The 27,898-nt window shown below is 46.2% G+C and overlaps 1 protein-coding gene across 5 annotated transcripts in view; it reads left to right on the forward strand.

Moving 5' to 3' along the window:
- Positions 1-9,116: 9,116 nt before the first annotated feature.
- Positions 9,117-27,898, forward strand: part of CEBPG (CCAAT enhancer binding protein gamma) — a 152,557-nt gene continuing 133,775 nt past the window's right edge. For 4 of the 5 annotated variants that reach the window (XM_063940350.1, XM_063940348.1, XM_063940349.1 and 1 more), the window contains exon 1: positions 9,410-10,319. The gene's annotated coding sequence lies outside the window, so the exon portion shown is untranslated. Of the gene's footprint in view, positions 9,183-9,409; positions 10,320-27,898 lie in introns of those variants that run through there. The other variant, XM_063940353.1, reaches the window with a different exon arrangement.

Below are 27,898 nucleotides of genomic sequence, written 5' to 3' on the forward strand. Positions count from 1 at the left end.
GCAATAGTCTGCTTAGAAGCAAGAGCACCCAGTTTGTTGGGTGCATACAGGATAACAGCAAATCAGTTTTCCTGACTCCAGCCGTCCTGGAACATATTTTCAGGGCCCTGACAACATCTAGCAACTTGGAGTCCTCCAAGTCCCTAGTAGGTGCAAGGCACCACAATAAGCTGGTTCAGGTGAAACACTGACACCACCTTAGGGAGAGAACTGGGGACGAGTCCGCAGCTCTGCCCTGTCCGAATGGACAAACAGATATGGGCTTTTTTTGAGAAAAAACCACCAATTTGACACTCGCCTGGTCCAGGCCAGGGCCAAGAGCATGGTCACTTTTCATGTGAGATGCTTCAAATCCACAGATTTGACTGGTTTTAAACCAATGTGATTTGAGGAATCCCAGAACTACGTTGAGATCCCACAGTGCCACTGGAGGCACAAAAGGGGGTTGTATATGCAATACTCCCTTGACAAACTTCTGGACTTCAGGAACTGAAGCCAATTGTTTCTGGAAGAAAATCGACAGGGCCGAAATTTGAACCTTAATGGACCCCAATTTGCGGCCCATAGACACTCCTGTTTGCAGGAAATGCAGGAAACGACCGAGTTGAAATTTCTTTGTGGGGCCATCCTGGCCTCACACCACGCAACATATTTTCGCCACATGTGGTGATAATGTTGTGCGGTCACCTCCTTTCTGGCTTTGACCAGGGTAGGAATGACCTCTTCCGGAATGCCTTTTTCCCTTAGGATCCGGCGTTCCACCGCCATGCCGACAAACGCAGTTGCGGTAAGTCTTGGAACAGACATGGTACTTGCTGAAGCAAATCCCTTCTTAGCAGCAGAGGCCATAAGACCTCTGTAAGCATCTCTTGAAGTTCTGGGTACCAAGTCCTTCTTGGCCAATCCGGAGCCATGAGTATAGTTCTTACTCCTCTACGTCTTATAATTCTCAGCACCTTAGGTATGAGAAGCAGAGGAGGGAACACATACACCGACTGGTACACCCACGGTGTTACCAGAACGTCCACAGCTATTGCCTGAGGGTCTCTTGACCTGGCGCAATACCTGTCCCGTTTTTTGTTCAGACGGGACGCCATCATGTCCACCTTTGGTATTTCCCAACGGTTTACAATCATGTGGAAAAAACTTCCCGATGAAGTTTCCACTCTCCCGGGTGGAGGTCGTGCCTGCTGAGGAAGTCTGCTTCCCAGTTTCCATTCCCGGGATGAAACACTGCTGACAGTGCTATCACATGATTTTCCGCCCAGCGAAAAGTCCTTGCAGTTTTTGCCATTGCCCTCCTGCTTCTTGTGTCGCCCTGTCTGTTTACGTGGGCGACTGCCGTGATGTTTTTCCCACTGGATCAATACCGGCTGACCTTGAAGCAGAGGTCTTGCTAAGCTTAGAGCATTATAAATTTACCCTTAGCTCCAGTATATTTATGTGGAGAAAAGTCTCCAGACTTGATCACACTCCCTGGAAATTTTTTCCTTGTGTGACTGCTCCCCAGCCTCTCGGGCTGGGCTCCGTGGTCACCAGCATCCAATCCTGAATGCCGAATCTGCGGCCCTCTAGAAGATGAGCACTCTATAACCACCACAGGAGAGACACCCTTGTCCTTGGATATAGGGTTATCCGCTGATGCATCTGAAGATGCGATCCGGACCATTTGTCCAGCAGATCCCACTGAAAAGTTCTTGCGTGAAATCTGCCGAATGGAATTGCTTCGTAGGAAGCCACCATTTTTACCAGGACCCTTGTGCAATGATGCACTGTTTTTAGGAGGTTCCTGACTAGCTCGGATAACTCCCTGGCTTTCTCTTCCGGGAGAAACACCTTTTTCTGGACTGTGACCAGAATCATCCCTAGGCACAGCAGACGTGTCGTCGGGATCAGCTGCGATTTTGGAATATTTAGAATCCACCCGTGCTGTTGTAGCAGTATCCGAGATAGTGCTACTCCGACCTCCAACTGTTCCCTGGACTATGCCCTTATCAGGAGATAGTCCAAGTAAGGGATAATTAAGACGCCTTTTCTTCGAAGAAGAATCATCATTTCGGCCATTACCTTGGTAAAGACCCGGGGTGCCGTGGACAATCCAAACGGCAGCGTCTGAAACTGATAGTGACAGTTCTGCACCACGAACCTGAGGTACCCTTAGTGAGAAGGGCAAATTTGGGACATAGAGGTAAGCATCCCTGATGTCCCGGGACACTATATAGTCCCCTTCTTCCTGGTTCGTTATCACTGCTCTGAGTGACTCCATCTTGATTTGAACCTTTGTAAGTGTTCAAAAATTTTTTAGAATAAGTCTCACCTAGCCTTCTGGCTTCAGTACCACAATATAGTGTGGAATAATACCCCTTTTCTTGTAGTAGGAGAGGTAATTTAATTATCACCTGCTGGGAATACAGCTTGTGAATTTTTTCCCATACTGCCTCCTTGTCGGAGGGAGACCTTGGTAAAGCAGACTTCAGGAGCCTGCGAAGGGGAAACGTCTCGACATTCCAATCTGTACCCCTGGGATACTACTTGTAGGATCCAGGGGTCCTGTACGGTCTCAGCGCCATGCTGAGAACTTGTCAGAAGCGGTGGAACGCTTCTGTTCCTGGGAATGGGCTGCCTGCTGCAGTCTTCTTCCCTTTCCTCTAACCCTGGGCAGATATGACTCTTATAGGGACGAAAGGACTGAGGCTGAAAAGACGGTGTCTTTTTCTGCAGAGATGTGACTTAGGGTAAAAACGGTGGATTTTCCAGCAGTTGCCGTGGCCACCAGGTCCGATGGACCGACCCCAAATAACTCCTCTTCCTTTATACGGCAATACACCTTTGTGCCGTTTGGAATCTGCATCACCTGACCACTGTCGTGTCCATAACATCTTCTGGCAGATATGGACATCGCATTTACTCTTGATGCCAGAGTGCAAATATCCCTCTGTGCATCTCGCATATATAGAAATGCATCCTTTAAATGCTCTATAGTCAATAAAATACTGTCCCTGTCAAGGGTATCAATATTTTTAGTCAGGGAATCCGACCAAGCCACCCCAGCTCTGCACATCCAGGCTGAGGCGATCGCTGGTCGCAGTATAACACCAGTATGTGTGTATATACTTTTTATGATATTTTCCAGCCTCCTGTCAGCTGGTCCTTGAGGACGGCCCTATCTATAGACGGTACCGCCACTTGTTTTGATAAGCGTGTGAGCGCCTTAGCCACCCTAAGGGGTGTTTCCCAACGCGCCCTAACTTCTGGCGGGAAAGGGTATACCGCCCCTAATTTTCTATCGGGGGGAACCCACGCATCATCACACACTTTATTTAATTTATCTGATTCAGGAAAAACTACGGTAGTTTTTTCACATCCCACATAATACCCTCTTTTGTGGTACTTGTAGTATCAGAAATATGTAACACCTCCTTCATTGCCTTTAACGTGTGGCCCTAATAAGGAATACGTTTGTTTATTCACCGTCGACACTGGATTCAGTGTCCCTGTCTGTGTCTGTGTCGACCGACTAAAGTAAACGGGCGTTTTAAAACCCCTGACGGTGTTTTTGAGACATCTGGACCGGTACTAATTGTTTGTCGGCCGTTTCATGTCGTCAACCGACCTTGCAGCGTGTTGACATTATCACGTAATTCCCTAAATAAGCCATCCATTCCGGTGTCGACTCCCTAGAGAGTGACATCACCATTACAGGCAATTGCTCCGCCTCCTCACCAACATCGTCCTCATACATGTCGACACACACGTACCGACACACAGCACACACACAGGGAATGCTCTGATAGAGGACAGGACCCACTAGCCCTTTGGAGAGACAGAGGGAGAGTTTGCCAGCACACACCAAAAACGCTATAATTATATAGGGACAACCTTATATAAGTGTTTTCCCTTATAGCATCTTTATTATATATTTCTAACGCCAAATTAGTGCCCCCCCTCTCTGTTTTAACCCTGTTTCTGTAGTGCAGTGCAGGGGAGAGCCTGGGAGCCTTCCCTCCAGCCTTTCTGTGAGGGAAAATGGCGCTGTGTGCTGAGGAGATAGGCCCCGCCCCTTTTTCGGCGGCCTCGTCTCCCGCTCTTAACGGATTCTGGCAGGGGTTAAATATCTCCATATAGCCTCCGGAGGCTATATGTGAAGTATTTTTAGCCAAAATAGGTTTTCATTTGCCTCCCAGGGCGCCCCCCTCCCAGCGCCCTGCACCCTCAGTGACTGCCGTGTGAAGTGTGCTGAGAGGAAAATGGCGCACAGCTGCAGTGCTGTGCGCTACCTTTAGAAGACTGAGGAGTCTTCTGCCGCCGATTCTGGACCTCTTCTTACTTCAGCATCTGCAAGGGGGCCGGCGGCAAGGCTCCGGTGACCATCCAGGCTGTACCTGTGATCGTCCCTCTGGAGCTGATGTCCAGTAGCCAAGAAGCCAATCCATCCTGCACGCAGGTGAGTTCACTTCTTCTCCCCTAAGTCCCTCGTTGCAGTGATCCTGTTGCCAGCAGGACTCACTGTAAAATAAAAAACCTAAGCTAAACTTTTCTAAGCAGCTCTTTAGGAGAGCCACCTAGATTGCACCCTTCTCGGCCGGGCACAAAAATCTAACTGAGGCTTGGAGGAGGGTCATAGGGGGAGGAGCCAGTACACACCACCTGATCGTAAAGCTTTACTTTTTGTGCCCTGTCTCCTGCGGAGCCGCTATTCCCCATGGTCCTTTCAGGAACCCCAGCATCCACTAGGACGATAGAGAAAAGGGGCTGAATATGCAGCACTCCCTTTACAAACGTCTGAACTTCAGGTAGAGAAGCTAGTTTTTGTATGAAGAAAATGGATCGGGCCGAAATCTGGACCTTAATGGACCCCAATTCTAGGCCGAAAGTCACTCCCGACTGTAGGAAGTGAAGGAAACGGCCCAGCTGGACTTCCTCTGTAGAGGCATTCCTGGCCTCACACCCAGCAACATATTTTCGCCGTATACGGTTAGCCGTCACGTCCTTCCTAGCCCTTATCAGCGTAGGAATAACCTCATCCGGAACCCCTCTTTTCTACTAGGATCTGGCGTCCAACCGCCATGCCGTCAAACGCAGCTGCGGTAAGTCTTGGAACATACAAGGTCCCTGCTGCAACAGATCCTGCCCTAGAGGCAGAGGCCATGGGTCCTCTGTGAGCATTTCTTGCAGCTCTGGATACCAAGTCCTTCTTGGCCAATCCGGAACAATGAGTATTGTTCTCACTCCTCTTTTCCTTATGATTCTCAGCACCTTGGGTAAGAGAGGAAAAGGAGGAAACACATAAACCGACTGGAACATCCACGGTGTCACCAGTGCGTCTACAGCTATCGCCTGAGAGTCTCTTGACCTGGCGCAATACCTCTGTAGCTTTTTGTTGAGGCGGGATGCCATCATGTCCACCTGTGGCAGTTCCCACCGACCTTCAAGCTGTGCGAAGACTTCTTGATGAAGTCCCCACTCTCCCGGGTGGAGGTCGTGCCTGCTGAGGAAGTCTGCTTCCCAGTTGTCCACTCCCGGAATGAACACTGCTGACAGTGCGCTTACGTGATTCTCCGCCCAGCGAAGAATTCTGGTGGCTTGCACCATCGCCACCCTGCTCCTTGTGCCGCCTAGATGGTTTACATGAGCCACTGCGGTGATATTGTCTGACTGAATCAGAACCGGTTGGTCGCGAAGCAGGGTCTCCGCTTGACTTAGGGCGTTGCATATGGCCCTTAGTTCCAGGATATTGATGTGAAGGCAAGTTTCCTGCCTTGACCACAGCCCTTGGAAATTTCTTCCCTGTGTGACTGCCCCCCACCCTCGGAGGCTTGCATCCGTGGTCACCAGGACCCAGTCCTGAATGCCGAATCTGCGACCTTCGAGAAGGTGAGCACTCTGCAGCCACCACAGGAGAGACACCCTGGCTCTGGGGGATAGGGTGATTAACCGATGCATCTGAAGATGTGATCCGGACCACTTGTCCAGCAAGTCCCATTGGAAGGTCCTCGTATGGAACCTGCCGAAGGGAATGGCCTCGTATGATGCCACCCTCCTTCCCAGGACCCGAGTGCAGTGATGCACGGACACCTGTTTTGGTTTTAATAGATTCCTGACCAGTGTCACGAGCTCCTGAGCTCTCTCTATCGGGAGATAAACCCTTTTCTGGTCTGTGTCTAGGATCATGCCTAGGAGAGGCAGATGAGCTGTAAGAACCAACTGCGACTTTGGAATATATAGAATCCAGACGTTTTGCAGTTAGACTTCCAGAGAAAGCGATACGCTGTTCAGCAACTGCTCTCTTGAGCTCGCTTTTATGAGGAGATCGTCCAAGTACGTGATAATAGTGACACCTTGCTTCCGCAGTAACACCATCATTTCCGCCATTACCTTGGTAAATATTCTCAAGGCCGTGGAGAGACCAAACGGCAACGTCTGAAATTGGTAATGACAATCCCGTACCGCAATTCTGAGGTACGCCTGATGAGGTGGATAAATGGGGACATGAAGGTATGCATCCTTTATGTCCCGAGTCACCATAAAATCTCCCCCTTTCAAGCTTGCAATAACCGCTCTTAGCGATTCCATCTTGAACTTGAACCTTTTCAGGTATATGTTCAGGGATTTTAAATTCAATATCGGTCCGACCGAACCGTCTGGTTTCGGGACTACAACATGGTCGAATAATAACCCCCTCCTTGTTGAAGGAGGGGAACCTTGACCACCACCTGTTGAAGATACAATTTGTGAATTGCAGTTAACACTGTTTCCCTCTCGAGGGGGGAAGCCGGCAGGGCCGTCGGTGAGGGGGCATCTTCTCAAAGTCCAACTTGTATCCCTGAGACACAATATCTATTGCCCAAGGATCTAACAGGGAGTGAACCCACTTGTGGCTGAACTTACGAAGGCGTGCCCCCACCAGGCCTAGCTCCGCCTGTGGAGCCCCAGCGACATGCGGTGGATCTTTGTAGAGGCTGGGGAGGACTTCTGTTCCTGGGAACTAGCTGTGTTGTGCAGCTTCTTTCCTCTGCCCCCGCCTCTGGCAAGAAAGGACGCACCTCTGACTTTGTTTCTTTATTCGAAAGGCTGCATTTGATAATGTCGTGCTTTCCTAGGCTGTGCAGGAATATAAGGCAAAATATCAGAATGACCAGCTATAGCTGTGGAGACCAGGTCCGAGACCCCTTCTGCACACAGTCCCCAGCCTTCCATATGCCTCTTAAGTCGGCATCATCTGTCCATTGCACATTCTACAGGACACGTCAAGCAGAAATCGACATAGCTTTGACTCTAGGACCCAGTATACTCATGTCTTTGGGCATGTTATATATATCCATATCTTAAGACAGCATTTTTAATATAATTATATATATATATATATATATATATACTAGGGTCTCAATCTCTGCTGATAAGGTACCTGTCCACGCTGCCACAGCGCTATAAACCCATGCCGACACAATCGCCGGTCTGAGTAGTGTACTAGAATATGTACGCTATCTGCAGGATCCCTGAGAATAGCTAGTGCTACCTTCTGTGCAAACGTGACACCCTAGGGGAAGATTCCTATCACATCCTGGCCCTAGTGGGGAAAGGATACTGCCTGAGAATTCTTTGTGGGAAGCTGCAGTCTCTTGTTTGGAGATTCCCACTCTTTTTCCTCATGAGAGGAGGGAAATTTACCTCAGCTTTCTTCCCCTTAACATGTGGACCCTTGTGTCAGGGACAAATGAGTCATCAGTGATATGCAAATCATCTTTTATTACAATAATCATATATTGAATACCTTTCAGCCATTTTGGCTGTAACTTTGCATTATCGTAGTCGACACTGGAGTCAAACTCTGTGTCGATATCAGTGTTTATTATTTTGGATAGTGAGCATTGTAAGACTCTGAAGGTCTCTGTGACATAGGGACAGACATGGGTAGATTTCCTGTCTGTTCTCTAATCTTTTGTGCAATAAATTCACCTCAGCACTTACACATATCCAAACAGGTGTCGGCGTTGTCGACGGAAACACCCTCTCACACACATATTTGCTCTATCTCCTCCTTAGGGGAGCCTTTTACCTCAGACATGTCGACACACACGTACCGACACACCACACACACAGGGGATGCTCTATTTGAAGACAGTTTCCCCACAAGGCCCTTTGGAGAGACAGAGAGAGAGTATGCCAGCACACACCCCAGCGCTATATGACCCAGGAATCACACAGTAACTTAGTGTTAAGCCAGTAGCTGCTGTATATATTGTTTTTACGCCAAATTTATGTGCCCCCCCTCTCTTTTTCACCCTCTCTATCTGCAGGGGAGAGCCTGGGGAGCTTCCTTTCAGCGGATCTGTGGAGAGAAAATGGCGCTGGTGAGTGCTGAGGAAGAAGGCCCCGCCCCCTCAGCGGCGGGCTTCTCCCGCGATTTTGTGTAAAATTAATGGCGGGGGGTCATGCATATAACAGTGTCCAACTGTATATATGCTGCTTTTTGCCAGGAGGTAATAAATTGCTGCCCAGGGCGCCCTCCCCTGCGCCCTGTACCCTACAGTGACCGGAGTGTGTGGGTTAGTGTGGGCGCAATGGCGCACAGTTGCAGTGCTGTGCGTTACCTTATATGAAGACAGGAGTCTTCTGCCGCCGATTTTGACGTCTTCCTGCTTCAACCCGCCGGCTTCTGACTTCTGGCTCTGCGAGGGGGACGGCGGCGCGGCTCCGGGAACGGACGACAAGGTCAGGTCCTGTGTTCGATCCCTATGGAGCTAATGGTGTCCAGTAGCCTAAGAAGCGCAACCTAGCCGCAGTTAGTAGGTTTGCTTCTCTCCCCTCAGTCCCACGTAACACGTAACGTCTGTTGCCAGCAGAAGCTCTCTGAAAATAAAAAACCTAACTAAAATACTTTCTTATTAGAGAGCTCACTAAAATGCACCCAGCTCTGTCCGGGCACAGATTCTAACTGGGGTCTGGAGGAGGGGCATAGAGGGAGGAGCCAGTGCACACCAGTAGTACTAAATCTTTCTTAGAGTGCCCAGTCTCCTGCGGAGCCCTTCTATTCCCCATGGTCCTTACGGAGTCCCCAGCATCCACTAGGACGTTAGAGAAATGACAGTTAGGAGCTGACTGGCTGCTGCATTATTACCTTCCACTTTATCGCTTCTGCAGGCTTATTATATCTGCCCCAAAGCCTCTCATAGACGAGCCGGGTGGGTAAAAGCCGAATCATAGAACTTATTTATGCAGTCATGTTTTACCATAATAATGCAAGTTACATATCTTTTCATGGTGTGTGTGTGTGTGTGTGTGTGTGTGTGTGTGTGTGTGTGTGTGTACATAATATAAAGAGCCAAGACCTGACATGTTAGTAAATGATTAAGACCCGAGCCAGACATGCGATTGCTATTTGGGAAACATTGGAAGCTTACCTTTTCAGGTTTAGGGTAAATGGCTCCAGTGCTAGAGGTAATGGCAGTCCGGCTGGGGACAATATTGGTTGTTAAAGGCTTCTTCGCCGTCATCAGGAACCCTCTTGCCCTGGCTACTACCCGCACCCTTAAACGTGAAAGGCCTGAAACAGCCATTGTGTACTAACAGACATAGGCCAAAACAAGGCGTGCCTACAAAGCGAGGAACACAGAGAATATTACTGTAAAACCTTACGGACTAGTAACCCTGTGACACCGATACTTCCGGTCGTCCCCTTCCGCAAAATTCATTAAAATAGTTGCGTCATGGTAACCAAACAGGTAGCAGTTGCTTCCCACCAAGCAGGGGAGTTTTGATGACATTTTAGTCAGGTGACCAAAGCCTTTCCCATCAAGCGATTTCTCCTGTCTCGTCCCAACTGCCTATGACCTGCTGAGTCATATTACTGTATTATTTTTAACGAATTGAGTCTCCAGGAAAATGGCGTCCTTTCACATAAATATATATATATATGTATATACATGTTTTAGTAATCTTTACTCTAGTGTTTAATCAATTGAACGCTAGCTGTATAACGTGCTATTTTTATCAACCTGAACCTAGTCGCCGATTGGCTATTCGAACTGTCTTTCAAAGGATTGCATCATGCTGCTTTTCATAAGGGCAGAAAACCTTGTGATTTCGCAACGTTCTTTTGTGTGCTAAGACTGATCCTGAAGCTGTTGGAGGCCAAAGAAGGAGATTACAATTAAAAAAACAAAACAAAAAAAATCAAAAACAAAGGAAAAACAAACAAATATATATAAATATATATGTATACATACACCACTATTTATCAACTATCAAAAGGGCTTGTAACAGAAGGTGGGGGAGGGGAAGGAGTCCCTCCCCAGGCTGCCGGACCTCTCTGCTTTCAGGTACAGTCAATGTATTGACCATAACGATAAATAAGACGCTAGCTTGTAGGCGATGGTTTGCCTGAAAAGACGCTGAATGACCTAGGAGTGTATGTATAGGGGCAGATTTAACAGTATTTGTGCACAGGTAGATTGTTTTTTGAAGGATAGATACATGTTGTATACACTTATTACACTTAGTTCCAAACTTTTAAAAAGTTTGCATTGGACAAAGCTTACTGTTTTATTAAACACTTGAAACTAAAACCTCTCAACCTGTTGCTTCCTGTAACATTGATTCTCTGTCATTCTTACAAATGTGTGTACATGATCTTCTTTATATTTTGTTACACAAACTATTCCATAATGTGGATGGTAAACTGAAACAACTTTAAATATGCCCCTTAATATGACCTGTGGCATTTACAAGAAATAACACATTGTCAAAATCTGTCCACAGTTCAGTGCAGCAGTCTACCACAAAAAATGGTCATTACTGTTAATTGAAAGCATAGGCACACAATCTTTAAGTTTTAAAATTATTGGTATGAAACTTCAGTATGTTGTAGTGTTAGCAAAGGAATGGTTTTTTTTATTGACCCCAATTTTTTTTTTTTTACAACTGTTGAAAATTTAACTTTTTCTAAACTGTCAAAAACATTAGCAAAGGTTGCCAACCATGCCTGTAATATATGTGCACCCCTGTATACCGTACAGCTAGGTACATAGATAGCCATGTGTGTTGTTTTGTGTGTTTTTTTTTTATATGTTCATTTTCTGCATTACATATTATTTGTCATTTTACAGCTTAAGCCCCATACATACATACATACATACATACATACATACTAGACAATATTTTGAAAGATCTCGCTCAGAATAGCTGATCTGAGCAAGATCTTTCACAATCTCGTCCAGTGTGTACACTAAATGTCATTAACGATGCGCACTCCCACGCATCGTTAACAACCTCCTCCCTCATCTGAACATGTACAGACGAGGGAGGGCCTCGTTAACAGCCAGCATGGCCGTCACCTCCTCTCCCCCCCCTCCCCCTCCCCCCCCCTTTCTCCCTCCCCCCAATTCCTCCGTTGACGCTGCCTCACCCGGCTGTATCGACAAATGTGTATGCCCTTGCCGAAGTGGAAGGTGATAACGCACCAGCCAATCAGCTCCTAACTTCCATGTTACAGGCTGGGTTTGAAAAATGACAGGAGCTAACTGGCTGGTGCGTTATCACCTTCCACTTTATCACTTCACCAGGCTTAATAATTCTGCTCCTGAGAGAGAGTTTGGGTCAGAATTTTGTGGGGGGTTTTTCAGAATGGGAGTAATCACTGCATGCTTGAATGGTGAAGGAAAGATACAAGTAGAGAGAGTAGTGTTCACGCTAGACTGTTTTAGCAGGGCGCCACGTCCTGCCCAGTTTTTTAAGGGCAAAATCCGCCCTGCCCTTTCTGTGGCGCCCTGCTAAAATAGCCTGCCTGCTTCCTGCTCTCCCAGCGTGTAAAGATGCTGTGCGCATGCGCACGGCATCCATTCACGCTAGGGGAGAGAGCTTGGGGGAAGCACACCCCCAACAGTGACACTGCCGGCCGCCCACGCCCCCCACAGTAACATCTGTGGGCTGCACCGTCCACTTAAATGACGTTTATGACCACGCCCCCTATTTTATGTGACCACGCCCCTTTTCGGGCGGCGCCCTGCCTATTATTATTATTTCTAGAGTGAACACTTGTAGGCCCTACACACTGGGCGATCTGCCGCCGAGCTGCCCGACGGCGGATACAGCCAACGGGCGACCCGGCGGCGGGGGGGCAGTGACGGGGGGAGTAAAGTTTCTTCACTCCCCCCGTCACCCGGCTGCATTAAAGTGCAGGCAAATATGGACGAGATCGTCCATATTGGCTTGCATGTTCAGCCAACGGGGGACCAGCGATGAACGAGCGCCGGGCCGCGCATCGTTCATCACTGGAGCCTCCACACTGCACGATATGAACGTTATCTCGTTCATTAATGAACGAGATCGTTCATATCGTGCAGTCATGTCGGCCAGTGTGTAGGGCCCTTAAGAAAGGGATTGCAGATTTTAGTTAAGGTTGGATGAGCACAGGAGACAGAGTTGTACATGATCAAGAGGAGAGGTAGTAGGATGAGAAGAGTGTTGATACTAGTGATGAGCGAGGTTCGGTTTTACTCGGTTTTACTCGGTTCTCAAAACGGCATTTTATTGGCTATCCAAAACACGTGACATCCGTGAGCCAATAAGATGCCGTTTTGAGACCCGAGTAAAACCGAGTAAAACCGAGTAAAACCGAATCCGCTCATCACTAGTTGATACTTCATCTTCATATGTGGGATCAAATGAAGATAGAGTGCCAGAGGATTCAGGTAGGGAATTGAGCAAGTCACTGATTAAGGAAGAGCATACCCTTTCAAATGAGTGATCTTCGTCAACAAATTGCAGCGATAATGCCATAAATGACCCTCCAAGTGATGCAAAACTTTAGAAATTTACTACAAATGTGTTTCAGGAATGAAGGCCACCATCTGAACTATATCATTTTCAAAACCAATTGAAAATAAACTATTCCATGCACTTTTAGATTATGTACTAAAATTGTACTAACATTTTGAATAGCATTTTCCATGCTTTTTTTGTTAACCTTTAAAATCTATGAATTTTTTATTTTTTTTTGCCTCTCCCTGTATTATTAACAAATTGTTAGTTAAACAAATTCATAATCTAATTATAAAGTGCATTCAAACTATTGCTTTCTGGCACACTGTTTTCTGTACTATCTGCAGTACCAAGTTATAAATTTCCAGCTCTAAAATTATCAATGAATTGGATGTAACTCAACGTATTAAAAATAATTAGTAGTTTAGTAGCTGTTCCAACACACCCATGAGGTGGCTGCCCAGTGTCGTTTTTGTGGTGTCGCCTGTAGCCCTTAACCCCAGCCTTTCTTTCTGTTTAGTTTTATATTCAGTTTTGCAATGCGAGATGGGTTTAAAGTTTTCCTTCTGTTATCAAATGTTGCTATTCCAAGGATTTTGGGTACTCAACATTATTTGTGTTCCCACCTCCATTTCTGTCAGTTATTTTAGTTTATTGATTTGTGATGATTTCAGTCAGTTATTTCAGGTCATTGAATTATGGTTATTCTGTCAGTTATTACAGTTCATTAAAGTTTTCACTCAAATTCATCGAGTGGAAGGCCCAGAACAGGCTCCCTAGGTCAAAGTTCTGCCCAGCAAACACCAATGGAAGGTCCGACTGGGACCCCAACTCCCTAGTATGTCTTCTGTAATCCAATGTTACCACTATGTGAAGTTTTCCTATTCATCCATGGGAAGTCCCAGAACAGGCTTCCCGGGTAAAAGTTCTGACCGGTGCATTCCGTTGTGAGGTCTGTTTGACCCCAACCCCATAGTATTTATTCTGGGATCCAATGTTACCACTCTGAAGTTTTCTTCCAAATACATCCATTGGAAATCCTAGAACAGGCTTCCTGGGTAAAATTTCTGCCCGGCGCATTATGCCATGAGGTCTGACAGAGACCCTACCCCCCTAAAACCTTTCCAGGATCGACTGGACCACCTCGCGTCGGTTTCATCCCAATCGGTGCAGGAGTGTCTGACTTTATAACCGGACAGACAGAGGGGGAGATTCAAATGTTTGAGAAGTCGATTGGGTGTCTGTTTTTTCCTGTCTATTAGATAGGAAAAAAACAGACTTCCAACTGACTTTTCAAACATTTGAATCTCCCCCAAACAGTCCCATTAATTTTATATATAAGATTGTTTCTGTTATTATTGGTGACATATGAAGGGAATTCAAATGTTGGCTTTCACTACTGGCCACCCGACGGAGCAATTCCATTGTTGCTCGATTCGGCACCAACAGCTGCCGTTGCCAGCATTTCTGCTTGCAGCCTTCCATTCTAGCAAACAGAAATGTGCATAAAGTGACCTGTTTGGGCACCCAAATGGCACTTTTCGCGTCACACCCAGCACTGGTCGCGTTTGACTATTTTATGTGGCTAAACCTGACCTTGTGGGCACAATCAGCTCGTTAAAAAAGAAAAATTGAATAGCACACCTTAATCTCCCATCGCTTTAGATGAGAGATCGGGCGCGCATCAAGGTTGGCTGGTTTAAACTAAATGTTTGTGTTTAAAAAAAAAAAAAAAAAACCACTGCTTTTATTATGCTGTGACTACAAGCACGGCTTAATGACTTCTTAAAAAAACTTATTATACTAAAACAATAATGTTTGTGGTGTTTCTTTGAAAAGTGCTTTTGCATTTTCCATTTTGTTCTACTATTCATATTATTATATTAATATGTTTAGTCTATCTACATATATTTAGATGTAATAAGAATAATAAACTGTAAAAAATTGATTGTAATGAAAGATGTAAAATAAAGCAAATCAAAGCCTTTTAACACTATTAATGTTAGAAAGCATTAAAACATGGTTGGCCGAGATTTCTAATACAGGATTCATTTCATTTCTTTTTTTTTTTTTTCATTAAAACATTAAAGCACACAAAAAAAACCTAGTTTAACAAAAAAAAAAGGTTTTGTTTTGTTTTTTCCAAAACTTGTGTTTTTCTTACCCTGGGACGCATAAACAATTGAATTGTCCGACACCACAGGGTACAGTAAAATTAGTGGTGATGGCAGGGAAGTAACAGAAATTGTTACATCCACCCAAATCACACATTTTACCATGCACCCCAAAGAGGTGTGCAGGAGATGTTGGCCCACCATAATTCCCAGGGATGTCTGCAGCCAAATATTGTGGTCGATTCAATTCAGAGCGAATTGAATAGCGGCGAGAGATCCCAGCGCTATTCAATTCAGCACAATGCGAAGTCAGCGAATGCCTGTACTTGCGGACTAAACTGTGTTTAGTCGTGAGAATGGGCATTCTCTGACTAAATTGTCTGCCCAATATGCTGTTTGCGTGGTGCTAGAGCACAAAACAGCATCGTGAAAGTAGTTTTGTTGGATTTCTGCTTGCACTACCGGATAATATCGCGCTGAATTGAATAGCTCCAGGTGCTCCCTCCCGGCGCAATTGAATTGACCCCCATTGTGACCTCAGTTGAATTGCCCCCATAATCTACTGTGTCTAAAAAATACATAAGTTTTGGTAGTGTGGACCAAAACCAAGCTAAAAAACGCTGGTGCCTTTTCTTAAATATAATTTATACAGCTATATACTTTGTGTTCTCAAAATTCACTCATTTTTGCTTAGTAGCCTTTAGGCCCATACACACTGGGCAATTTTGAGCTGAAAGCAGCTACTTTTAGTGTTTTGAGCTGCTTTCAACCCAAAACCGCCCAGTGCGTATGCACAAGCGATAAGCAGTGAGCGCTGATGCATGCTCCTGCTTCATCGCCAGCTGCCGCCGTTCATCTACTGGTATTACCAGTAGATGAAAGGCGGGGTGAGGGTATTTCCATAGCGTCCTGCTATGGAAAGCCGCTCACCCCCGCTGACATTGCTGGGCAGGGGGGAAAAGCGCTCAGTGTATATGTACTGAGCGCTTTTCAGCCCAGCGATGTCAGCGATCATCGCTGTGCATACACGCTGGGTAAAAACACCTCAAGAGTATTCAAGTGTCTTCATAGCCATGTTTCCTTCATTCAAGTTTTATCTGGAGAATAGAGGAAAAACTGATAGTAATTGATTATCTGTCTCTAGATGCCTCATACTTCTAGGGCATATATAACTGTTTGCAATGAAGAATATAGGAACATTCATGTAAGAAAGTAGAACTTGTCCTATTTGCCAATGTCCATGCTTTAACCCTTGAATACAAAAATAATATAGATGATTTAAAGATGTTTGTATACACACCCATGGGTGTCAGAACGTTTTTTGGTTGGGGGGGGCAAGATAAAATCTTAGATTGGCGCCCCTAGCTCCTGGCCCCTTAGACAGGTCTCTTGAACCTGTATGGAACTCTATGGAGCAGCTGGGAGTGGCCTCTTGTACACTTTACACCTGATAGAGCACCTTATTCACATTATGTCAAGTAGAGCCCATTACACACATTATGCCAGGTAGAGCCCGTTATACACATTATGCCTGGTAGAGCCGCTTGTACACATTACACCTGGTAGAGCTGCTTGTACATATTACTCCTGGTAGAGCTCCTATACATATTATGCCTGGTAGAGACCATTATACACATTACGTCTGGTAGAGCCCATTACACATGTTACACATTATGTCTGGTAGAGCCCATTACACATTACACCTGGTAGAGCCCCTATACACATAACGCCTGGTAGAGCCCATTATACACATTACGCCTAGTAAAGCCCATTATACAGATTACGCCAAGTAGAGCCCATTACACTTTACATGTGCAATAGATGAGGACCTTATTGGGCGCTGGTAAGAGGGATGGCAGACTTTGATACACGCTATAGGGGTTCCCTTATATGCCCCTGAAGTGGAATTTCTAGAAATTTGTGGTGTCGTACCCTGGGCGCATACTCTAAATGGCACTTTGGTTCGGAGAAAAAAACCCAAAGCAATAGTTTTCTTTAATAGTGCATAAATCGAAAGTGCAAACAGTAGATATTCATAAAAAATTCCTAATTTAAAATACATATAAAAAGTGTTAGCTCTATTCCCATATGGCATAACACAGATAACGTAACAGATTAATATGTGTAGGTATAGTACATTATTGCCTAACACAATTCCTAACACAATTGGAAAGTAAATCGTACCAAGAAGGAAGCATCATGTCCACCTGCTCAGAATGGTTCCTGCACATGTGTAGACCCACTAATGTTCGATTTGTACATAATCCACAGAGACAGGTGCCCAGCAATGGCACTACTGGCAGTTCTCTATGCTGCGGTCAACATCCCCCAGTGTAACTCACCAGCACCTGGTGTCCTGATCAGCTGCTCCCAGATTCAGTGGTGCACAGTGGCTCTGTGTCCAGGCAGCTTTCAGCGGTTCAGCATCCTAGTCAGTATGGATGGAACACTGAATCTTGGCAGCTCTTAGCGGCTCATCATCCCAGTTAGTGTGGATGAAGCACAACAATTCTTCCTGGTTCCAGTCAAGGTTTATGCATTTCTCGACCAGTTGGGAGGGTCATTTTGTCAGAGGTAAATGGAGTGTTACTATGGGTACTCTTTATACGGATAGTTAATTTGCTGAAGCCTAGGCTTGTCTTCTAATTACATTATATTTTATACAGTATAATTATAATACAGTGCTTCCACTTTTTTCACATTTTGTTATGTTACAGCCTTATTCCAAAATGGAATAAATTAATTTTTCCCCTCAAAATTCTACACATTATATTATACATTATATTATTTTATATAATTATTATACATGATATATTATATAATTACATTACTCACAAAGCTCTCACCCACTCCTCTCCCATTTACATCTCTGACCTTATCTCCCTTTACACTCCCACCTGTCCTATTCTCTCCACTAATGCATGCTGACTCTCCTGCCTACTGATTACTTCCTCCCACTCCTACCTCCAAGATTTCTCATGTGCTGCTCTCTTTCTCTGGAATTCTCTACCTCTCCCTTTCAGACTCTCCACCTCTCTAAAAAACTTCAAATGGGCTCTCAAGACCCACTTCTTCACCAAACCCATCCAAATCTCATCATAACCCTCTGTTCTACACTCTCTGTCTACCCCTATCTGTCTGCCCCTCTCCTTTAGAATGTATGCTCTCACGACTAGGGCCCTCTTCCCTCATGTGCTTATTCTTTTCTTACTTCAATAATCTACGAATGCATTAAATCCAGCGGTTATCTGCCTCCCTGATACTTATTTCAGTGTCATCTGCTGATGTAGCTATGTTTATTTACCCTGTGCTTTTCCTATATTGTCTTCAACTGTAAGTCGCTGTTTTCCTGTTTTGATTATTTGTTTATGTACTCTGTAATTGGGGACTGCAAGACCCTTGTGGCGCCATATAAATTATAATAATAATTATGCCATTAAGTGAGCTGATAACATAATAAATTCCATAATCAGAAACTCCAGGTACCAATAATTTTAAAAAATGAATTTCAACTGAGATTTGATAGCAAATATTAACAGGGTAATAATTTTTATTATATAGAATCATTAGAATTGTCTATACCACTACCAAAAGGAAGGGGGGATAAGGAGAATGAAAAGGAGAAGGCGAACAATAATAATATACTGTAAATGTGTATGTGCGACTATAGGCACACACATTCACAATCATAATGCAATTATATGGTAAAAAGGGGTATGGTATGCCGGCGGCCGGGCTCCTGGCGACCAGCATAACGACGCCGGAAGCCCGACCGCCGGCATGCCGTCAGCGTGGCGAGCGCAAATGAGCCCCTTGCGGGCACGGTGTTTATTCTCCCACCAGGGGGGGCGTGGACCCCCACGAGGGAGAAAAACTGTTAATATGCCGGCTGTCGGGATTCCGGCGCCGGTATACTGTGCGCCGGAATCCCGACAGTCGGCAACCTGAAGACCACCCGGTAAAAAGAGATGGGAAGTAATAAAATTAAGCCAGTGGGTAAGTTCTGGATAGATTACACGCAGCAGATGGGGACCAGGGCCGTAACTAGGGGGGAGGGGGCTGACTAAGGGGACATGCGCCCCGGGTGCAGGATTTGAGGGGGCGCTGAGGAGTTACAGAGGAGCAGGGTTTTTTGTTTTGTTTTTTACAGACAGTGTTGTGTTGCTCCAGTGAGACAGCAGACGGCTCCCGGGGCAGTGTCTCTGACCCACCTGTCTGGTTGCAGCTGCCTCCGATGCTGTGCAGGTGAGCTTCAGTACCTGGGATCTCTCCTATGTCGGCTACTGTCTTAAACTCTTGTCTTTGCCATGTAGTGCTGTGGCTAGTGTGCGGTGCACTGTACGAGCTATAGAAGTGAACTGTTGGTGCTGTGTTTTTCAGCAGGCTATGATTCCGGCTGCCTGCCCAGCACCAACCGATAACAAGCTGCAGGCTACACCACACTGCCCCAGGCTGCCCCATGCTTATGCTTGCTAACAGGTGCAGTCACCGATGTTACAGAAATCAAAGGTTCACTTTGCTAGCTGTCCACTTGACAGTGGAAACTTAGAGCCTGGACAACCTCCAACTCTCACAGAGTATCACTACAGCAGCTTTATGGTGAGTTTAAAGACGGACTTTATTATCGGCACTGTGCTCCCAGGTAGCAGTATCAACCTCCGCTTTGCCTCCCAGATAGGGGGAATTGGTGTAGTATATAGGGGCATGTAGTATAGTGATGTAGTTCAGCGTATAGGGGATGTAGTATATCGATATAGTGCAGTGGATAGGGGAATGTAGAGCAGTGATGAAGTGTTATGATATAGTGCAATGTATGGGGACACATAGGGGAACATGTAGTGGGGCATGTGACGCACAAGGCATTTGAGGCACATAGGGGAATATTGTGCAATAGTATCCCCCTTTTTTTTTTTTTTTAATGTTTTATAATCTAAGTATTTTAGTCTGACAATGTTTTTTTTTTTTTGGGGGGGGGGGTGTTTGTTTTGGGGGCGGGCGCCAAATTACTGCCTTGCCCCGGGTGACGAAAATCCTAGTTTCGGCCCTGTGGGGACCTAAAGTGTTACATGTGGAATACCCAAAACAACAATAGCACATAATATAGCACAATAACACCCTTCAAATTTGATTATTTCACAGTGTCATTAGGACCACGTGTAACCATAGTTCTGAAATACCCAGAAAGCTTCACATTTTATATTCATAAACTATCATCTCCTTTTTTGTACAACGTATTTGTTCAATGGCTTTAACTCTGGGACCATCCAAGCTACTATCGTGAAATGTATTTGTATGGCGAGATAGACTATGTAGGCGATTCAGTTGTGGCTTGTACCCCCTGCTTGCCATCTATATAGGCGTCAATCTGAGCTATTCAATTGTTTCTCCTATCAGACATCCATTAGCATTTAACACGACTTAAAGCTCTGGGTTTAGCCATGCAAAGTGGTTAAACCCGTCTACAGTTCCCGTTTGGGCATTCTAAAGTCTGGGTTTGGGTGCCCAAACTATGGACTTTTCACAGTTTTTTTCCTGCAGCTCCTAAGGCTGCATATATGTGTTCCACTGGCTATTGGGCATCTGGTGGGAGCAACAATTGAATAGCTTCGATAGACACCCATTCATTTAGACAGCCAGCAGGGGCACTCATTACAATTGAAGCCGGTCACAGCTAGGGGAGTGCTTAGGAGTTTTCTTAGTTTTTTTGTTTTATTAGAGCATTCGATTATAAGAAGTCTGCTGTCAACTGCCTTCCTACTTCGTGGGACTTAGGGGGGGAGTAGGAACCAACTCTTGAAGTTAATGGGGTGGGAGTGCAGCTCTGACAGGCTGCGCTCCATGAAGGCTGGGCAAGACTAAGTGTAGGCGCTTGGAGGGGCGTCCTGGGCCAGCGCGGTCACCCTAAACTGGTCAAAGAAGCTAACAGTCTAATCCCGCTGTTAGCATAGTATACCTCCGGCCAGTATAATAAAATTTGTGCGGGAAGCTGCGCGCCATTACAGGGAGTGGGGTTTCTCCTCAGAGCGGATCCAGCACTCGCCAGCACCATTTTTCTCCCTGCAGACGTAGAAGGAAGGCGCTTACCCTCCACATAACTCCAGTTATCCTCTGCGGTACCGGGGTGTTATAGACAGGGGGGGAGTGTATTGTTAGTACTAATTAACCTATTAACGTTAGTAGTTAGTTAGCGCCGGGCTTTTATCATAACTGCCCACAGCTGGGTGGCTGGCTCCTCAGACTCTGTGACTCTCTGAAGGTACTCGGGGGGGACGGGACTGTATCTGACATTTTCCTGTGTATGTGTGTATCCCACATTACCATGTCTAAGGTGTCTGTGTCCTGTGCTGCAGAGTGTTTATCTTCTCCTGAGGAGTCTATTCCATGTACTCAGGACTGCAATATACTGTCTCAGCCTTTGGAATCCGAACCCCATGGGTGGATTCTTTAAGGGAAAGATATCCCAGATTTCTGCAAGGATGTCACATACTGAGAAAGAGACGCAGTTTTTGAGGAAAGCTTTGGAGGGGTTACAATATTTGGCCCCCACTACTTCATCAAAAACCCCACCTACATACCCACAAAAGCATACACTTGCCCAGATAATGCAAGCTGACACTGATACCGACTCTGATACAGGGGACGGTGATGGGGATATGCAGGGGGGATGCATCCCTTGCTAAAGGGGTGCAACTAATGATTTAAGTCATTAGGGATGTTTTACACATTTCTGTGAACGTACCTGAACAGGTGGAGAAATCTTATTTTACAGAAAGAAAGAAATCCTTGCTTACCTTTCCTGTTTCCAAGGAGTTAAACTCTTTGTTTGAAAAATCCTGGGAACACCCAGAGAAAAAAATCCAGATCCCAAAAAGGGTTCTTGTTGCTTTCCCTTTTCCTGAAGGGGATAAAAAAAAAGTGGGGAAAACCCCCCTATAGTTAACGCTTCTGTATATAGGTTGTCAAAAAAGGTGGTTTTACCTGTTCCTAGTTCAACCGCTTTGAAAGCCGGCTGACCGCAAAATTGAGACTACACTCAAATCACTATACACAGCTACTGGCATAGCTTTAAGGCCCACTATTGCTTGTGCGTGGATTTCTAAAGCCATAGTGAAGTGGTCAGGCACATTGCTAGAGGACTTAGATACTATGGATAGGAGTGACATTGATTTGCTTTTACGTTACATACAGGATTCTGTGGGGTTCATGGTGGAGGCCATGAAGGACCTTGGCATGCTGAATGCACGGGCTACTTCTCTGGTGGTCTCGGCGTGCAGAGGACTCTGGCTACGCCAATGGACTGCGGATGCAGAATCCAAGATAAGTGTGGAGAACCTACCCTTCACAGGTCAGGCTCTGTTTGGGGATGCATTGGATGCGTGGATCTCCACGGCAACTGCGAGTAAGTCAACCTTTCTTCCCTCAGCAGCACCACCGGCTGTCACACACCAGAGGTGGCGTTCGCCGCGCTTACCCCTGCGTGTCTGCTGGTCGCTGTTGCGGCCTCTGCCTTCGGTGGGCCACGGGCTCCGGCGTCTGGTTGGCGCGGCTACCGGCGGCTCTCCGGGGCATGGGCGCCACCATGACACCCGGCGTCGCGTTGACGGGGGCGGGTGACGTCATCAGACTGCTCTGCCAATGCAGGGCTGGCAGGAGATTCAAAGTCAGACGCCAGACAGAGCTTCAGTGCCTGAGTATCGTCTTCTCTGGCGTAGATGCCAGTGCTCCTGTTCCCGGCAAGGATTCCTGCAGTCGTACCCCAGTGCCTCCGGCATTTCCAGCTGCCAGTTCACTGCTCCAGCTTCGGTGTATTCAGCGACCGGAAACCTTCCTACGTTCCAGTCATCCGTGCTCCTAGGAATCAGCGTCTCAAGTCTCCGTTCACAAGTTCCAAAGTCTCACAGCGTCACAAACCCCTGCACTTCAATTCTTCACTTCATCAGCGTCTCAGTCTCCATTCACAAGGTCTACAAATTCAAAGTGTCTAAAACCCCTGCACTTCAGTTTCTCACATCATCAGCGTCTCTGTCACCTTTTACAAGTTCTTCAACCCTCCGTGCTAATAATCATCCCTCATAAGGTCCACAGGATATCAGTGACTTTCAACATCACCCACAGTTCTTCAATTACCAGCATCCCCATTACTGCTCACTTAACCCTCCAGTGGGTCTGGACTTTCCCTTCATTTATTTCGTTGGCATTTGACTTTAAGTTGTTCTCTTTCGCAATAAAGCTTTTTCTTATTTCATCAGACTCCACTGTCAGCGTCCTGTATGAGGAGATCCTATATCAGGCCCTCCCTTCTCCAACTCAGTTGTGGTTCCTCTTCCGAACCATCGGAAGAATCCCCGAGTTCACAACACCCTCAGTCTAGGCCAGTGACACCGACTAGGAAATCTTACCATTCGCCTGCACTGCAGTCCTTTCAGACCGCAAAATTTAAAAAATCTAAACCCCCCTCCCCGACCTCCAGCCAGGGAGGTCCACCGTCAACATGACGGTGGACCTCCCAGCCTGGAGGTCGGGGAGGTGGGAGCGAGACTAAAAGCTTTCATTCAAGTTTGGGCGTCATCATGCCTAGACCCCTGGGTAACAGATATTGTTACCCAGGGATATAGGCTGGAGTTTCAAGAGCTCCCACCTCACAGATTCTTAAAATCAGGCTTGCCAGTTTCGCTGGCAGAAAGGGCCATCCTACAGGAAGCTATTAAAAAATTGTTTCAAACAAATGTCATTGTTCCAGTTCCACTTCACCTGCAACACAAAGTTATTACTCAAGCCTGTTTGTTGTACCGAAACTGGACTGTTTGGTAAGGCCAATATTAAACCTAAAGTCACTGAACACCTACTTGAGGGAATTCAAATTCAAGATGGAGTCTCTGAGAGCAGTGATCTCAGGTCTGGAGGAGAGGGAATTCCTAGTATCCCTGGATATCAAAGATGCATACCTTCACATTCCGATCTGGCTGCCTCACCAAGCTTATCTCAGATTTGCGTTGCTGGACTGTCACTATCAGTTCCAGGCACTGCCATTAGGCCTACCACAGCACCAATGGTGTTCACCAAGGTCATGGCAGAGATGATGCTACTCCTCCGCAGACAGGGTGTGAACATAATTCCATATCTGGACGTTCTGTTGATAAAAGCATCTTCCAAGGAGAAGATGTTGCAGAGTATTGCTATCTCAACTCGGCTACTCCAGGATTATGGGTGGATCCTGAACCTTCCAAAGTCACATTTGGAGCCGAAAAGAGACTGCCCTTCCTGGGGATGATACTCAACACAGAAGTGCAGAAGGTGTTTCTACCGGTGGAGAAAGCGTTGGTGAGCCAATTAATGGTCCGGGAGCTTCTGAAGCCAACCCTGGTATCGGTTTATCAGTGTAGTCGCCTTCTGGGGAAGATTGTTGCCTCCTACGAGGCTCTTCAGTACAGAAGATTCCATGCGAGGTTCTTCCAACTAGATCTCCCAGACAAGTGGTCGGGATCACACCTTCACATGCACCAGCGGATACGCCTGTCGCCAAAAGCCAGAATTTCACTCCGCTGGTGACTCACCTACTCAAAGGCCGCAGGTTCGGGATTCAGAACTGGATCCTTCTAACCACGGTCGCAAGTCTCAGAGGTTGGTGAGCTGTCACCCAAGGGGAAAATTTCCAAGGAAGGTGGTCCAGTCAGGAATCTCTCCTTCCAATAAACGTTCTGGAACTAAGGGCCATTTACAACTGCCTTCTACAAGCGGCACATCTTCTGCAAAATCAAGCCATTCAGGTTCAGACGGACAACGTCACAGTGGTGTCCTACATAAACAGACAGGGCGGAACGAAGAGCAAAGCTGCGATGTCAGTGGTAACAAGAATCCTCCTCTGGGCAGAAAAGCATGCGGTGGCGCTGTCAGCAATCTTCATTCCGGGAGTGGACAACTGGGAAGCGGACTTCCTCAGCAGACACGCTCTCCATCCAGGAGAATGGGACCTCCATCCGGAGGTGTTCGCAGAGGTACCTCAGATAGACATGATGGCCTCTCGCCTCAACAAGAAGCTTTGGAGGTACTGTTCCAGGTCGAGAGACCCACACGCAGTGGTGGTGGACGCACTGGTAACTCCGTGAACGTACCAGTCAGTGTATGTGTTCCCTCCACTTCCGCTCATCCCAAGGATTCTCAAGCTCATAAAAAGAACAAGAGTTCAGGCGATCCTCATTGCTCCGGACTGGTCAAGACGGGCTTGGTACGCAAATTTTCTGGAATTATTGCTGGAGGATCCGAGGCCTCTTCCTCTTCGCGGGGACCTTCTCCTACAGGGGCCGTTCGCCTATCAAGACTTACCGCGGCAACGTTTGACGGCATGGAGGTTGAACGCCAGGTCTTAGCTCGGAAAGGCATTCCGAAAATGGTAATTCCTACCCTGATACAGGCTAGGTAGGGAGAAACGTCAAAATATTACCATCGGATTTGGAAAAAGTAAGTGTCTTGATGTGGATCCAAGAAGTTTCCAGCGGTGGAGTTTCAACTGGGACGATTTCTCCTCTTTCTGCAAGCAGGTGTGGATTTAGGCCTACGCTTGGGCTCCATAAAGGTCCAGATTTCGGCCTTGTTCATATTTTTTCCAGAAGCAATTGGCGGCTCTTCCTTCAGACATTCTTGAAATGGGTTCTGCATATTCAAGCACCCTTTGTGCCTCCTACGGCACCTCGGGATCTTAATATGGTGCTGCAGTTACTGCAATCGGATTGGTTCGAACCTTTACAGGATGTCAAGTTTCTTACTTGCAAAGCGGCACACTGTTGGCATTGGTGTCTGCTCGACGTGTATCGGAATTAGGGGCTTTGTCATGTAAGAGCCCCTATTTGATTTTCCATGAGGATAGAGCGGAGCTCAGAATGCATCAGTAATTTCTTCCGAAGGTTGTGTCAGCCTTTCATATCAATCAGCCTATTTTGGTGCCAGTGGCTACTGACTCCTCAATTCCCTCAAGGTCCTTGGATGTTGTGAGGGCTTTGAAAATATATGTGAAGAGAACTTCTCGTCACAGGAAGTCGGACGCTCTATTTGTCCTTTATGATACCAACAAGGTTGGGTGTCCTGCTTCTAAGCAGACAATTTTGCGCTGGATCAGTTTCACCATCCAACATGCTTATTCTACGACAGGATTGCCGTTTCCGAAATCTGTTAAGGCCCAATCTACTCGTAAAGTGGGTTCTTCCTGGCGGCTGCCCGGGGTGTCTCGGCTCTTCAGCTTTGGTCAGGTGTCGAACATGTTTGCTAAGTTCCACAAGTTCGATACTTTGGCCCCTGAGGACCTAAAGTTTGGTCAATCAGTTCTGCAGGAACCTCAGCACTCTCCCTCCCGTACTGGGAGCTTTGGTACATCCCCATGGTACTAATGTGGACCCCAGCATCCTCTAGGACGTAAGAGAAAATAGGATTTTAATTACTTACCTGTAAATCCTTTTCTCGTAGTCCATAGAGGATGCTGGGCGCCTGCCCAGTACTTCACTTTCCTGCATTGTTACTTGGTTCAGTTTGTGAGTTCAGCTGTTGCTGAATCATTCTAAGGTCCTCATTCCGAGTTGATCGCTCACTAGCTACTTTTAGCAGCCGTGCAAACGCATAGTGGCCGCCCACGGGGGAGTGTATTTTTACTTTGCAGGAGTGCTAACGCCTGTGCGGCCAAGCGGCTACAAACACATTTTGTGCAGAACAAGACCAGCCCTGTAGTTACTTATTCTGTGCGATGATTGCTGCGACGAAGGACCCAGAATTGACGTCCGATACCCGCCCTGCAAACGCCTGGACACTCCTGCGTTTTTCCAAACACTCCCAGAAAACGGTCAGTTGACACCCAGAAATGCCCTCTTCCTGTCAGTCTCCTTGCGATCGGCTGTGCGAATGGAATCGTCGCTAGAACCTGTGCAAAACCACAATGCTCTTTGTACCCATACGATGCGCGTGCGCATTGCGGTGCATACGCAGGTTTCTGTTTTTAACTTATCGATACGCAGCGAACAACGGCAGCTAGCGATCAACTCGGAATAACCCCCTAAGTTGCTTTGCTTTGCTTTCCTTTTGTTGTACGTGTGAGCTGGTGTGAATCTCACCACTATCTGTGTATTTCCTTCTCTCTAAGCATGTCCGTCTCCTCGGGCACAGTTTCTAGACTGAGTCTGGTAGGAGGGACATAGAGGGAGGAGCCAGCCCACACTAGTAATCTCTCAAAGTGCCCATGGGTCCTAGTGGACCCGTCTATACCCCATGGTACTAATGTGGACCCGAGCATCCTCTACGGACTTTGAGAAAAGGATTTACCAGTAGGTAATTAAAATCCTATTTTTATATATGTTGGATCTTGTACAAGCCACTTTTACATTGAACATTATACGTTGATTTACAGTAAAAAAAAACATTTATTATAAGCAGTATTCAATTCTAGTCGGAACTACCGTCTTGTCGGAAAGACGTCCGTTTCGCAGCCAAATCCGACAAGTTTTAGCCCCGTTTCCGACAATGTCAATTCCAACTTTAAAAAAGTCCCTATCAGATATGGCCGCTAATCGAATACTCAAATGTCGAATCTTTTCCGTCGGAAAGGATACGACATCAATTGAATACACCCCTAAATGTTTTGGGGTTTTTTGTATGAAAAGAAGTAAATTCTGTGTTTTTATTGATTTGTTCATTAAGTTCATTACGTTTTTATTGATTTGTCCATTAAGTCTGACACTTGGCACCTCCACATTTAAAAAGAACCCAACAGTTTCGGGAATAGCAAATACTGCGTTCAGATTAGTATTGTCTGATTATTTACGAAGTAAACTAGGTGACATTTTATGTTTTAAACTAGTGGCCCTTCTAAAAACTATTTTACCTCGGCCATCAAGTGTTGAACTCAAGATTTGTATGATGTTTAAAGTAGTTGTAATACTGACATCTGTTCTCACGCTGACGACTAGCTTCAGTGTTCCCTGGATGCTTCACATTTCTATTAGTAACAGCCTAATTTACAGACATGTTCATAAAAACAGTCTATT

The sequence above is a fragment of the Pseudophryne corroboree genome, chromosome 9 (genome assembly GCF_028390025.1).
Source record: "Pseudophryne corroboree isolate aPseCor3 chromosome 9, aPseCor3.hap2, whole genome shotgun sequence".
Lineage (NCBI taxonomy): Eukaryota > Metazoa > Chordata > Amphibia > Anura > Myobatrachidae > Pseudophryne > Pseudophryne corroboree.